The sequence below is a fragment of the Coregonus lavaretus genome (genome assembly GCF_964263955.1).
Source record: "Coregonus lavaretus genome assembly, chromosome: 16".
NCBI lineage: Eukaryota > Metazoa > Chordata > Actinopteri > Salmoniformes > Salmonidae > Coregonus > Coregonus lavaretus.
In genome coordinates, this window is record NC_140003.1 from 30,509,172 (window position 1) to 30,524,240 (window position 15,069).

Below are 15,069 nucleotides of genomic sequence, written 5' to 3' on the forward strand. Positions count from 1 at the left end.
CATATGTTTTCGTTTCAGTCGCCTCCATCTCCTCTAACAGAAGCTAATTGTAGAGATTTTTTTCTATTGATAATGTAAAATTAAAAGCCATACAGAAAGACTCATGTGAAGGTATGAAAAATGCATGCAGTCACTAACTGTAAGTCGCTCTGGATAAGAGCGTCTGCTAAATGACTCAAATGTAAAAAATGTAAAGGTGAAATTACAGAGGAGGAACTTCTGAATGCAATTAAAGACTTTAAGTCCGGGAAAACTCCAGGGTTGGATGGCATACCAGTCGAGGTATACCAAACCTTTTTTGATATACTCAGAGGACCGTTAGTAGCATGTTTTAACCACTCCTATGTAAATGGTACTGTAGATTATCAGACACTCAAGAAGGAGGACTGATTTCATTATTACTGAAACAGGATACAAGTGGAAAATATAAAGATCCAGTCCATTAAAAAAAATTATGCAAACATTTTAGCAAAATATATAGCGCATAGAATTAAAAAGGTATTGTCGGACATTATTCATTCTAATCAGACAGGTTTTTTTTTACACTAACTAGTTCTCTAGCAAATTAGTAAGATTGTCTCACCCAATGTTGAAGAATGGCCTTTTTCCCTTTATTCAGATTACAACCTCTCACTTTCAGTTATTTGAAAAGGAAATAATCTCCCAAATATCACTATTTCTAAAACAAGCCATAGAAAGTTGGTTGCAATTTCAATTTAATCCTCCAGAAACGACAGAACAAATAATGCAACAAATATTGTGGTTAAACTCAAATATACTAATTGATAAAAAAAACATATCATCTTCGTAAATTATATCATAGGTATGACTGGTGGAGTTATGTCGTACATGCAGCTAACAAAAACATATGGAAAAATAACATTAAAGAACATTATTTGTTATTATTGACACCGTCCCATATAGATTGCAAAATAGTTGGGAAGAGATTTTTGAGGTACCGATTCCATGGCATAGTGTTTATGAACTGATACGCAAAACGACACCGGATTCAAAACATATAATTTTTCAATTTAAATTATTATACAAAATTCTTGCTACCAATTAAATGTTATTTATATGGGGGATACAATCTTCCCAGCTCTGCAGATTTTGCTGCGAAGAGACAGAATCAATAGATAATTTGTTTTGGTACTGTCCATTTGTAGCTTGTTTTTGGACACAGGTCCAGGAATGGCTAAAGGATTGCAATATTTACCTGGAGCTAACCCTGCAGATAGCACTACTGGGTGATCTGAAAAGTCATAGTCAATCGATCAATAATATAATAATACTTTTAGCAAAAATGTTTATTTTCAATTTACAATCTGTAGAAACAATGAGAAAAGAAGGATTCAGAACTTTTGTAAAACATCACAGTACAGTTTAAAATTTTATGGCAAATAGAAATCCAATATGGATGGTGTTAAGAGATAGATGGGAGGTGTTGAATGGAGTTGAAGGATGGGACTAATAACAACTAACAACAACTAATAACAACAGGATAACTAATGTAAAGCATACTGTGTCCATAATAAGTATATAGGTTATAGGTTGAGAGCTTTTGTGAAAGAGCACAGTTAGAAAGATATGGCATATAGAAGCAAACCAGATGGACATCATGAAAATAATCGGAAAGGTTGAGGGTAGAGGAAGTTCAGGAGTAAAAACAAACAAAATGGAATTATTGTAAAATTGACTGTGTCCATAAAATGTATATGGTATGTATAAGCTGGAAGTAGAGGCCTACTTTAGTTTACTCCAATTAGGGAAGGTGTGGTGAGGTTGGAAAGTAATAAAGGGAAATATATTTTTTTTAAAGGATATGTATGTATATGTATATGTTATGTATATGTTATGTATTTATATGTATGTATGTATGTATGTATGTATATGAGGGAAAAAAGTATTTGATCCCCTGCTGATTTTGTACGTTTGCCCACTGACAAAGAAATGATCAGTCTATAATGTTAATGGTAGGTTTATTTGAACAGTGAGAGACAGAATAACAACAACAAAATTCAGAAAAACTAATGTCAAAAATGTTAGAAATTGATTTGCCTTTTAATGAGGGAAATAAGTATTTGACCCCCACTCAATCAGAAAGATTTCTGGCTCCCAGGGGTCTTTTATACAGGTAACGAGCTGAGATTAGGAGCACACTCTTAAAGGGAGTGCACCTAATTTCAGTTTGTTACCTGTATAAAAGACACCTGTCCACAGAAGCAATCAATCAATCAGATTCCAAACTCTCCACCATGGCCAAGACCAAAGAACTCTCCAAGGATGTCAGAGACAAGATTGTAGATCTACACAAGGCTGGAATGGGCTACAAGACCATCGCCAAGCAGCTTGGTGAGAAGGTGACAACAGTTGGTGCGATTATTCGCAAATGGAAGAAACACAAAATAACTGTCAATCTCCCTCGGCCTGGGGCTCCATGCAAGATCTCACCACGTGGAGTTGCAATGATCAGGAGAACGGTGAGGAATCAGCCCAGAACTACACAGGAGGATCTTGTCAATGATCTCAAGGCAGCTGGGACCATAGTCACCAAGAAAACAATTGGTAACACACTACGCCGTGAAGGACTGAAATCCTGCAGTGCCCGCAAGGTCCCCCTGCTCAAGAAAGCACATATACAGGGCCGTCTGAAGTTTGCCAATGAACATCTGAATGATTCAGAGGAGAACTGGGTGAAAGTGTTGTGGTCAGATGAGACCAAAATCGAGCTTTTTGGCGTCAACTCAACTCGCCGTGTTTGGAGGAGGAGGAATGCTGCCTATGACCCCAAGAACACCATCCCCACCGTCAAACATGGAGGTGAAAACATTATGCTTTGGGGTGTTTTTCTGCTAAGGGGACAGGACAACTTCACCGCATCAAAGGGACGATGGACGGAGCCAAATCTTGGGTGAGAATCTCCTTCCTTCAGCCAGGGCATTGAAAATGGGTTGTGGATGGGTATTCCAGCATGACAATGACCCAAAACACACGGCCAAGGCAACAAAGGAGTGGCTCAAGAAGGAGCACATTAAGGTCCTGGAGTGGCCTAGCCAGTCTCCAGACCTTAATCCCATAGAAAATCTGTGGAGGGAGCTGAAGGTTCGAGTTGCCAAACATCAGCCTCGAAACCTTAATGACTTGGAGAAGATCTGCAAAGAGGCGTGGAACAAAATCCCTCCTGAGATGTGTGCAAACCTGGTGGCCAACTACAAGAAACGTCTGACCTCTGTGATTGCCAACAAGGGTTTTGCCACCAAGTACTAAGTCATGTTTTGCAGAGGGGTCAAATACTTATTTCCCTCATTAAAATGCAAATCAATTTATAACATTTTTGACATGCGTTTTTCTGGATTTTTTTGTTGTTATTCTGTCTCTCACTCTTCAAATAAACCTACCATTAAAATTATAGACTGATCATGTCTTCGTCAGTGGGCAAACGTACAAAATCAGCAGGGGATCAAATACTTTTTTCCCTCACTGTATATATATATATATGTAAATTTGCGAGAAAAAATACATATGGGGGATTGGAAGTGATGCAGACAATTACATTGATGGAAGTTACAATCAATCTGCAATAGTAAAGCTGATCTAACCCTTAAAATATATATATATTTCAAATTACATTTTTAAAAAGATTCGATCTTAGTCCTGTATTGATGCTTTGCCTGTTTGATGGCTCGTCCGACGTCGTAGCGGGATTTCGTATAAGCGTCCGGATTAGTGTCCCGCTCCTTGAAAGCGGCAGCTCTAGCCTTTAGCTCAGTGTGGATGTTGCCTGTAATCCATGGCTTCTGGGATATGTACAGTTGAAGTCGGAAGTTTACATACACCTAGGTTGGAGTCATTAAAAATCGTTTTTCAACCCCTCCACAAATTTCTTGTTAACAAACTATAGTTTTGGCAAGTCGGATAGGACATCTACTTTGTGAATGACACAAGTAATTTTCCCAACAATTGTTTACAGACAGATTATTTCCCTTATAATTCACTGTATCACAATTCCAGTGGGTCAGAAGTTTACATACACTAAATTGACTGTGCCTTTAAACAGCTTGGAAAATTCCAGAAAATTATGTCATGGCTTTAGAAGCTTCTGATAGGCTACTTGACATCATTTGAGTCAATTGGAGGTGTACCTGTGGATGTATTTCGTTGCCTACCTTCAAACTCAATGCCTCTTTGCTTGACATCATGGGAAAACCCAAATAAATCAGTCTAGACATCAGAAAAAAATTGTAGAGCTCCACAAGTCTGGTTCATCCTTGGGAGCAATTTACAAATGCCTAAAGGTACCACGTTCATATCCTATATCCTATGTCCTATATAGACAAAACCTGAAAGGCCGCTCAGCAAGGAAGAAGCCACTGCTCCAAAACCACCATAAAAAAGCCAGACTACGGTTTGCAACTGCAGATGGGGACAAAGATCGTACTTTTTGGAGAAATGTCACATTTTACATTTACATTTTAGTCATTTAGCAGACGCTCTTATCCAGAGCGACTTACAGGAGCAATTAGGGTTAAGTGCCTTGCTCAAGGGCACATTTACGTCATTTAGCAGACGCTCTTATCCAGAGCGACTCACCAATTGGTGCGTTCACCCTATAGCCAGTGGGATAACCACTTTACAATTTGGGGGGGGGGGGGGGGGGGGGGTAGAAGGATTACTTTATCCTATCCCAGGTATTCCTTAAAGAGGTGGGGTTTCAAATGCCTCCGGAAGGTGGTGAGTGACTCCGCTGTCCTGGCGTCGTGAGGGAGCTTGTTCCACCATTGGGGTGCCAGAGCAGCGAACAGTTTTGACTGGGCTGAGCGGGAACTATGCTTCCGCAGAGGAAGGGGAGCCAGCAGGCCAGAGGTGGATGAACGCAATGCCCTCGTTTGGGTTTAGGGACTGATCAGAGCCCGAAGGTACAGAGGTGCCGTTCCCCTCACTGCTCCATAGGCAAGCACCATGGTCTTGTAGCGGATGCGAGCTTCAACTGGAAGCCAGTGGAGTGTGCGGAGGAGGGGGGTGACGTGAGAGAACTTGGGAAGGTTGAACACCAGACGGGCTGCGGCATTCTGGATGAGTTGTAGGGGTTTAATGGCACAGGCAGGGAGGCCAGCCAACAGCGAGTTGCAGTAGTCCAGACGGGAGATGACAAGTGCCTGGATTAGGACCTGTGCCGCTTCCTGTGTAAGGCAGGGTCGTACTCTCCGAATGTTGTAGAGCATGAACCTGCAGGAGCGGGTCACCGCCTTGATGTTGGCGGAGAACGACAGGGTGTTGTCCAGGGTCACGCCTAGGCTCTTCGCACTCTGGGAGGAGGACACAGCGGAGTTGTCAACCGTGATGGCGAGATCATGGAACGGGCAGTCCTTCCCCGGGAGGAAGAGCAGCACCGTCTTGCCAGGGTTCAGCTTGAGGTGGTGATCTGTCATCCATACTGATATGTCTGCCAGACATGCAGAGATGCGATTCGCCACCTGGTTATCAGAAGGGGGAAAGGAGAAGATTAGTTGTGTATCGTCAGCGTAGCAATGATAGGAGAGGCCATGTGAGGATATGACAGAGCCAAGTGACTTGGTGTATAGGGAGAAAAGGAGAGGGCCTAGAACTGAGCCCTGGGGGACACCAGTGGTGAGAGCATGTGGTGCGGAGACAGCTTCTCGCCACGCCACTTGGTAGGAGCGACCGGTCAGGTAGGACGCAATCCAGGAGTGAGCCGCGCCGGAGATGCCCAGCTCGGAGAGGGTGGAGAGGAGGATCTGATGGTTCACAGTATCAAAGGCAGCAGACAGGTCTAGAAGGACAAGAGCAGAGGAGAGAGAGTTAGCTTTAGCAGTGCGGAGAGCCTCCGTGACACAGAGAAGAGCAGTCTCAGTTGAATGACCAGTCCTGAAACCTGACTGGTTTGGATCAAGAAGGTCATTCTGAGAGAGATAGCAAGAGAGTTGGCTAAAGACGGCACGCTCAATAGTTTTGGAAAGAAAAGAAAGAAGGGATACTGGTCTGTAGTTGTTGACATCAGTGGGATCGAGTGTTGGTTTCTTGAGAAGGGGAGCAACTCTCGCTCTCTTGAAGACGGAAGGGACATGGCCAGCGGTCAAGGTCGCAGGATTTTATCTGGAGAGAGAGGGGAGAAAGAAGTCAAAGCATAGGGTAGGGCAGTGTGAGTAGGACCAGCAGTGTCATTAGACTTAACAAACGAGGATCGAATGTCGTCAACCTTCTTTTCAAAGTGGTTGACGAAGTCATCCACAGAGAGAGAGGAGGGGGGGCGGGGGGGGGGGGGATTCAGGAGGGAGGAAAATGTGGCAAAGAGCTTCCTAGGGTTAGAGGCAGATGCTTGGAATTTAGAGTGGTAGAAAGTGGCCTTAGCAGCAGAAACAGATGAAGAAAATGTAGAGAGGAGGGAGTGAAAAGATGCCAGGTCGGCAGGGAGTTTAGTTTTCTTCCATTTCCGCTCCGCTGCCCGGAGCTCTGTTCTGTGAGCTCGCAATGAGTCATCAAGCCACGGAGCTGGAGGGGAGGACCGAGCCGGCCGGGGGGATAGGGGACACAGAGAGTCAAAGGATGCAGAAAGGGAGGAGAGGAGGGTTGAGGAGGCAGAATCAGGAGATTGGAGGGAGAAGGATTGAGCAGAGGGAAGAGATGATAGGATGGAAGAGGAGAGAGTAGTGGGAGAGAGAGAGCGAAGGTTGCGGCGGCGCATTACCATCTGTGTAGGGGCAGAGTGAGTAGTATGGGAGGAGAGCGAGAGAGAAAAGGAAACAAAGTAGTGGTCGGAGACATGGAGGGGAGTTGCAGTGAGATTAGTAGAAGAGCAGCATCTAGTAAAGATGAGGTCAAGCGTATTGCCTGCCTTGTGAGTAGGGGGGGACGGTGAGAGGGTGAGGTCAAAAGAGGAGAGAAGTGGAAAGAAGGAGGCAGAGAGAAATGAGTCAAATGTGGACATAGGGAGGTTGAAATCCCCCAAAACTGTGAGGGGTGAGCCATCCTCAGGAAAGGAACTTATCAAGGCGTCAAGCTCATTGATGAACTCTCCAAGGGAACCTGGAGGGCGATAGATGACAAGGATATTAAGCTTAAATGGGCTAGTGACTGTGACAGCATGGAATTCAAATGAGGAGATAGACAGATGGGTTAGGGGAAAAATTGAGAATGTCCACTTGGGAGAGATGAGGATTCCTGTGCCACCACCCCTCTGACCAGATGCTCTCGGGGTATGCGAGAACACATGGTCAGATGAGGAGAGAGCAGTAGGAGTAGCAGTGTTTTCAGTGGTAATCCATGTTTCCGTCAGCGCCAGGAAGTCGAGGGACTGGAGATTAGCATAGGCTGGGATGAAGTCAGCTTTGTTGGCAGCAGAACGGCAGTTCCAGAGGCTGCCTGAGACCTGGAACTCCAGGTGTGGGGTGCGTGCAGGGACAACCAGGTTAGAGAGGCAGCAGCCACGCGGTGTGGGGCGTTTGTGTAGCCTGTGCGGAGAGGAGAGAACAGGGATAGGCAGAGGCATAGTTGACAGGCTGCAACAGATGGCTACAATAATGCAGAGGAGATCGGGATGAAATGAACTGAACATCAGGGAAAGGAGAGAGCAGGCCTCCCTCACCAAAAATAAATAAATATATAACTCTCCCAACTTCCACCTCAGAAACTATAGTTGTTTCACTGAACCACCCGAATAAAACTCTCCCAACTTCCACTTTAGAAATTAGAATTGTTGTAAGCTACAGCAGACTGTTATCAGTAGCTGTAATTAAGTACAGCAGCTACCAACCACCTAACGTTAATGACTCGGATGAGGTTAGAAAAACAGCTGAATGGTAGCAGCTAGCTGGCTCAATCACAGGTACTCTCAAGCATGAAATAACATTGGAAACAGCTAACCACAGTTGCTAAAAGTTACCCACAGTTGCTAAAAGTTACCGGTAGCTACCCTCTAGCTAGCTAGCTTTGTTGGTCCAGGTAGTGGGTAAGCTAGCCTCGTGCTTCGCCTGGGCTCCGCCGAATAAAATCCTTACCTACAATAATTACCTACAGTAATAACCTACAATAACTACCGGAGTAAGCTACCTATAATACCAAACTACAATACCTACCTACAATCTAAATACATGGTTTAAGCTTAACTCAACACCATATAAGAAGCCAAGCTTACCTTTCATAACGCAGCAATGATTAAACGTTGGGTAGCTAGCACAAAGACATTGTATTTAGTTACCACAGCCTGCTGGTAGTGTTGGCTAGCTAGCAATGGCTACTGTGTTGACTTTGTTTGAAAAACGGCGTCGCTGTGAGCGAATGTAGCTGGCTAAAAGGATATTGTTTTTAGTTGCTACCGTTGCTAATAGCTACTCGCCAGCTAATCCAGGAGGTGAGTTAGCTAGCTAGCTTCGTGCTACATCCGGCACCGCCGAATACAAAAGTAACCTACAATAATTACACACAACAGCTACCCGCAACAGCCCACGATGCCTACCTATACTACTTAATAATATACAGCCCACGATGCCTACCTATAGTACCTAACTACAATCTAAATACATAGTTTAAGCCTTAGTCGACAAAGCCCAAGCTATGTATAAAGCCAAACTGGCAGACTGCAATCAGTAGCCGAAATTAGGTACAGCAGCTACCGACCACCTAACGTTAATGATAATGAGGTTAGAAAAAACAGCTGAAGGTGGCAGCTAGCTGGCTCAATTACAGGTACTCTTAAGCGTGAAATAACATTGGAAACAGCTAACCACAGTTGCTAAAAGTTACCCACAGTTGCTAAAAGTTACCGGTAGCTACCCTCTAGCTAGCTAGCTTTGTTGGTCCAGGTAGTGGGTAAGCTAGCCTCGTGCTTCGCCTGGGCTCCGCCGAATAAAATCCTTACCAACAATAATTACCTACAATAATAACCTACAATAACTACCGGAGTAAGCTACCTATAATACCAAACTACAATACCTACCTACAAACTAAATACATGGTTTAAGCTTAACTCCTCACCTTGATGTTGACGAGGGCCCCGTTGCCCACCAGCAGCTCCAAGCAGAGCGCCCCATGGCGCGAGGCGGCCGTGAAGTGGAGTGGGGCGAAACCCTTCTCGTACACCTGGTTCACGTTGGCGCCACACTCGATCAGCTCATTCACCACCACATCCTGCCCGTTCATGTCCTCTGGTCTTATGAAACAAAAATAGAACTGTTTGGCCATAATGACCAACGTTATGTTTGGAGGAAAAAGAGGGTCGCTTGCAAGTCGAAGAACACCATCCCAACCGTGAAGCACAGGGGTGGCAGCATCATGCTGTGGGAGTGCTTTGCTGCAGGAGGGACTGGTGCACTTCACAAAATAGATGGCATCATGAGGAAGGAAAATTATGTGGATATATTGAAGCAACATCTCAAGACATCAGTCAGGAAGTTAAAGCTTGGTCGCAAATGTGTCTTCCAAATGGACAATGACCCCAAGCATACTTCCAAGGTTGTGGCAAAATGGCTTAAGGACAACAAAGTCAAGGTATTGGAGTGGCCATCACAAAGCCCTGACCTCAATCCTATAGGACATTTTTGGGCAGAACTGAAAAAGCATGTGCGAGCAAGGAGGCCTACAAACCTGACTCAGTTACACCAGCTCTGTCAGGAGGAATGGGCCAAAATTCACCCAACTTATTGTGGGAAGCTTGTGGAAGGCTACCCGAAACGTTTGACCCAAGTTAAACAATTTAAAGACAATGCTACCAAATACTAATTAAGTGTATGTAAACTTCTGACCCACTGGGAATGTGATGAAATAAATAAAAGCTGAAATAAATCATTCTCTCTACTATTATTCTGACATTTCACATTCTTAAAATAAAGTGGAGATCCTAACTGACCTAAAACAGGGAATTTTTACTAGGATTAAATGTCAGGAATTGTGAAAAACTGAGTTTAAATGTATTTGGCTAAGGTGTATGTAAACTTCCGACTTCAACTGTATGTACGGTCACTGTGGGGACGACGTCATCGATGCACATATTAATGAAGCCGGTGACTGATGTTATCGGATGAATCCCGGAACATATTCCATGTGCTAGGTAAAACAATCCTGTAGCTTAGCATCTGCTTCATCTGACCACTTCCGTATTGAGAGCATCCCTGGTACTTCCTGTTTGAGTTTTTGCTTGTGAGCAGAACAAGAATAGAACAAGAATAGACTGACGAGTGTCAGAAGAAAGTTCTTTGTTTCTGGCTATTTTGAGCCTGTAATCAAACCCACAATTGCAGATGCTCCAGATACTCAACTAGTCGCCTATGTAGATATTCCATTAAAAATCAGCCGTTTCCAGCTACAATAGCCATTTACAACATTAACAATGTCTACACTGTATTTCTGATCAATTTGATGTTATTTTAATGGACAGAAAAAATGCTTTTCTTTCGAAAACAAGGACATTTCTAAGTGACCCCAAACTTTTGAACGGTAGTGTATATGTATAGAAACTAATAATAATATTGCAGGGGGGCCAAATAACTTTTGAAATATGAAGTGGAGGAGTGGTAGGGGTCATGGTCGACATGCTTGTCAGAGCTGTGTGTCGATTGAGTGTGGTCATAGTCATTGTCTCCACTCTGAACATGCTCTCTGGAAATCCAGTTGGTGCAGAGGGCTGTGACCTGGAGGGCCAGTAACATAACTGATGAGCACGCTGCCAGACCTTCTCAGGGGCAGGAGAACAACCTGCCAAATCAGTTTCCTTGATCTTTTGATTTTGTGTGAGGATAATGTTCTATACACTGATCTTCATAGGAAACCCACTGATTGTAACAGTTTGTTGAGGGCTGAAAGCTATCACCCGCTTCCCTTGATAAACAGTTTGACCTACGACAATTCTGTCAAACTACAAGTGTAATGGCTGCAGTCAATACAATGGCACTCACCAATGTAGATCCTTCAAACACCCCCAAACAGGGAAACAGATCCCAATCAAAGGTGTTATCACATGCTCCACTAAGGCAGTTATTTCTCTTATAACTTGTCCTTGTGGTAAAAGCGAAGCGCATACTAAAAGTAAGAATATTTTAGCATCATACAGTAACACCATTAGGTGCAAAAACTAGATGTACCCAGTTGCGGCCCACTTTTTGGAAGCAAACCACTCTACTTTGTCCCTTCAGCTATAATGGCATCGAACACGTCACCCTCCCTAGGAGAGGGGGTGACCTTGACAATTTATTGTTAAAATGAGAGGCTGCCTGGATCTTAAAATTGAAGACCCTTGCTCCCTTAGGTCTCAAGTAGAGTTTGATCTGAGGCCATACTTGTGATTATTGTGTTTTTGCTATCCATTGTAAATAATGTTTGTAGGCCTATGTAGCCAAATTGTATCTATGAATTAGGGTTGTTGCGGTGACAGTATTACCGCCACACAAGCAGTCATGAGCCATGACTGCAAAATTCCATGTGACCATTGAGTCACTGTAATCTCCTTTGATGCACTCTGGACATGCTTTGGTAGTACCGGTGGTGGAAAAAGTACCCAATTGTCATACTTGAGTAAAAGTGAAGATACCTTAATAGAAAATGACTCAAGTAAAAGTGAAAGTAAAAGTAAAAGTCACCCAGTAAAATACTATTTGAGTAAAAGTCTAAAAGTATTTGGTTTTAAATATACTTAAGTATTAAAAGTAAATGTAAATGCTAAAATATACTTAAGTATTGATAGTAAAAGTAAAAGTATAAATCATTTAAAATTCCCTATATTAAGCAAACCAGAAGGCACCATTTTCTTGTTTTTTTATTTAAGGATAGCCAGGGGCACACTCCAACACTCAGACATAATTTACAAATGAAGCATTTGTGTTTAGTGAGTCTGTCAGATCAGAAGCAGTAGGGATGACCAGGGGTGTTCTCTTGATAAGTGCATGAATTTAAGCATTTTCCTTTCCTGCTAGCCATTCAAAATGTAAGAGTACTTTTGAGTGTCAGGGAAAATGTATGGAGTAAAAATAACATTATTTTCTTTAGGAATAAGAGCATCTGCTAAATGACTAAAATTGTTTGTTTTTTTATGTAAAAAGTAAAAGTAAAAGTTGTCAAAAATATAAATAGTAAAGTAAAGTACAGATACCCCCATAATCTACTTAAGTAGTACTTTAAAGTATTTTTACTTAAGTACTTTACACAACTGGGTAGGACCCAACTTGCTAACTACCATCAGGCCCTAATGGCCTGGTCCTCAGGGCATTATTCTCCCTCTAACCACTCTGACATCAATGCAAATGCGATCGAAAATCACATAAAACACTTATCATCAAAACAGTAGGCCTATCTACTTTTAAAATTCATCTCACTGTGATGATCAATTTGAAGAAAGAAGTTCAACACCAGGTTCAAACAATGTAAAATGTAGTTGTTGTGGATGTTGTTTCAAAGCCCAACAATGAAATGGACATCACTTTCTAAGGTGATGATTTTTCAAAACCTCATATGCATATTATAGTTTATACATATGCTAGGTTTATGAGCCAAAGCCCGAAAAAAAAAACTGATTTCAATTCTGATTGTGCCGTTATACAATACATAGCTTACTGCATATTACACATGGCAGAAAAACATAAAACAAAACTGATTTAATGTCTTTCGTAGGCTACATAATTGGTCTAGCCTATACTCCAAAATTAAACAAATTTGAGTAATCACCTTTGAGTGTTGACTGTATTATTATGCAAACTGGATGGACTAGTTACCTTATGCTACGCTCCAAAATGTATATCTATGAGTCTGGGAGATAACGTATAGCCTTAGATAATGCTGTTGGTTCATTGATTGTGCTTACAGTTAGCCTACAATTAGGCTAGGGAATTTTTGTTTGATTTTGAATAGCCAAGTAATAGTTTATTTATTTATTTGTCATAATTAATTGGGTAACACATAACCTTTATCTATCTCACCACCATGCGTTTCCATCTCCTCCGCTCTCTCCTTCATTCCTTTCTCGAGCGAGCAGACGGGCTGTCAACCGTTTAATGAATTATATTTCTTTGCGAAAACATGTTACTATCGATGTTCCGGAACAGATTTCACTTGGTTTCCCAAATTAAGCACTGGGTAGCTGCAGGAACAAGGTTGGAGAGCCCATGGCGTACAGAGTTTGGGCGGAATATCCCCTGTTGGGCAGCGAGAGCATGCTCCTCAAACAGTGGTTGATGCCTGGAGTTAAATAAATGTTCTTATATTTATTTATCAGCTGCTCATATTAAGCACATGCACTGCTATAAAACCGAAGTAGCCTACAAAACGGACCGGCGGGAAAGCGTGCGACCTCTATTCGCTTTTCAAGTGCAAACAGATGACAAGTCTTATTTCTACTAATTTTACATATTAGTAAAGACAAGATTAAATTGAGAATAGTCTGATGGGTGAAAATATGATCACTTGATGAGAGAACAGCTGTGCAGCCTGAGGCAAGGAACAGAACGCAAGCTTTTTTTGCTATTTTCTCATATCATTAATAGCCTATAGTCGCACCATGCACCACGCCCATATATGTTTGATTTCTAAGACATTCAAAGGTTTGTATCATTCACAACTAAAGTTGCCAAATAACTCTAAATCTAGCAAATAGGACTTGTTTCAAATTATGACTTTAATGCTCAACATCTGCGCACTCGCTCTGTAATGGGTAAAATATCATTTCTATTTTATTCAGCTAAGTTCAATTATATCCTTCTTATTATAAAATCATATCAAATAAAAGAATGGCACGGGACTTGTAAGCATATAGAGTCAGCTAAATGCACAAGCCTACATCCTATGGCATGGAGCATAGCCAGATAACATAGGCTTACAGTATGGCAACTCATATTCTGTTCTTCTGAAATACATTTCTTCATATCCTAATATTTCTTTAGACCTGACTAAAATAAATAATGGATTTATTGTGATGGTGTATATTACATTGATTTATTAAACTTTTTTAAATGTAGATGTTCCAAAGGCTCACGTCAGCAGCTTGTATGTGTGGAGGCCTGGAGATGCTAAACATGTTTATGTTAATTAACGGTGAATTACTGTGAGCCCAGCAGGCTTTTGCATGACAATTACCTGCTGACAAAATGTCATGACTGCCACAGCCACAGACTGTCACTAGTTTATATAGTTTGAAAGGACACACCCAGGTGTCTGTAATCATGGCCGGATGTGGCTTGATTTCATTGGTTGATCTGGAGATATAAATAGAACATATAAAAAGCATGAATGGTTAACATAAGACCATAGACTATGGGGGATCATCTGAGACCAGCCACCTGGACAGCTGATGAAACTGAGAAGTATTTCTGTCTGTAATAAAGCCCTTTTTTGGAGAAAAACTCAATCTGATTGGCTGGGCCTGGCTCCCAAGTGGGTGGGCCTATGCCCTCCCAGGCCCACCCATGGCTGCGCCTCTGCCCAGTCATGTGAAATCGATAGATTAGGGCACTATTTATTTATTTATATTGACTGATTTCCTTATATGAACTGTAACTCAGTAAAATCGTTGAAATTGTTGTATGTTGTGTTTATATTTTTGTTCAGTATATATAAATTAGTGACCCACGGTGTTCGTCATTATACCTTGATGAAGACAGCTTGGCTGCCCAAACATTGGTTATTAAATTACTCTATCTGAGCTCCTGGAGTGTGCTGCTCTCCTTTTCTTTTTCAAATAATATATTGTGTCATTCTGGCTATATTTGTGGGTCTGTAACTTTCTCACTCATAATTATTCACGATTAATTCAGGACTATCCCTAATCACGGTAGCATCCACAATAATGTAGAATTGTTTAGAAATATATTATATTCTTAAGTGACTCCAAAATGACACAATACCTTATTTACTAGTAATTTCTATTGGGCACAAACTAATCTGAAACACAACCAAAACAAACAGCAAATGCATCCAACAAGTTTGTTGTGTCACAAGCTTGATGTATTCATTGCGTGTTAGGAATATGAGATCAAATACTAAACTTTTGACTACTTTAATACACATATAAGTGAATTTGTCCCAATACTTTTAGTCCACTAAAATGGGGGACTATGTACAAAAAGTGCTGAA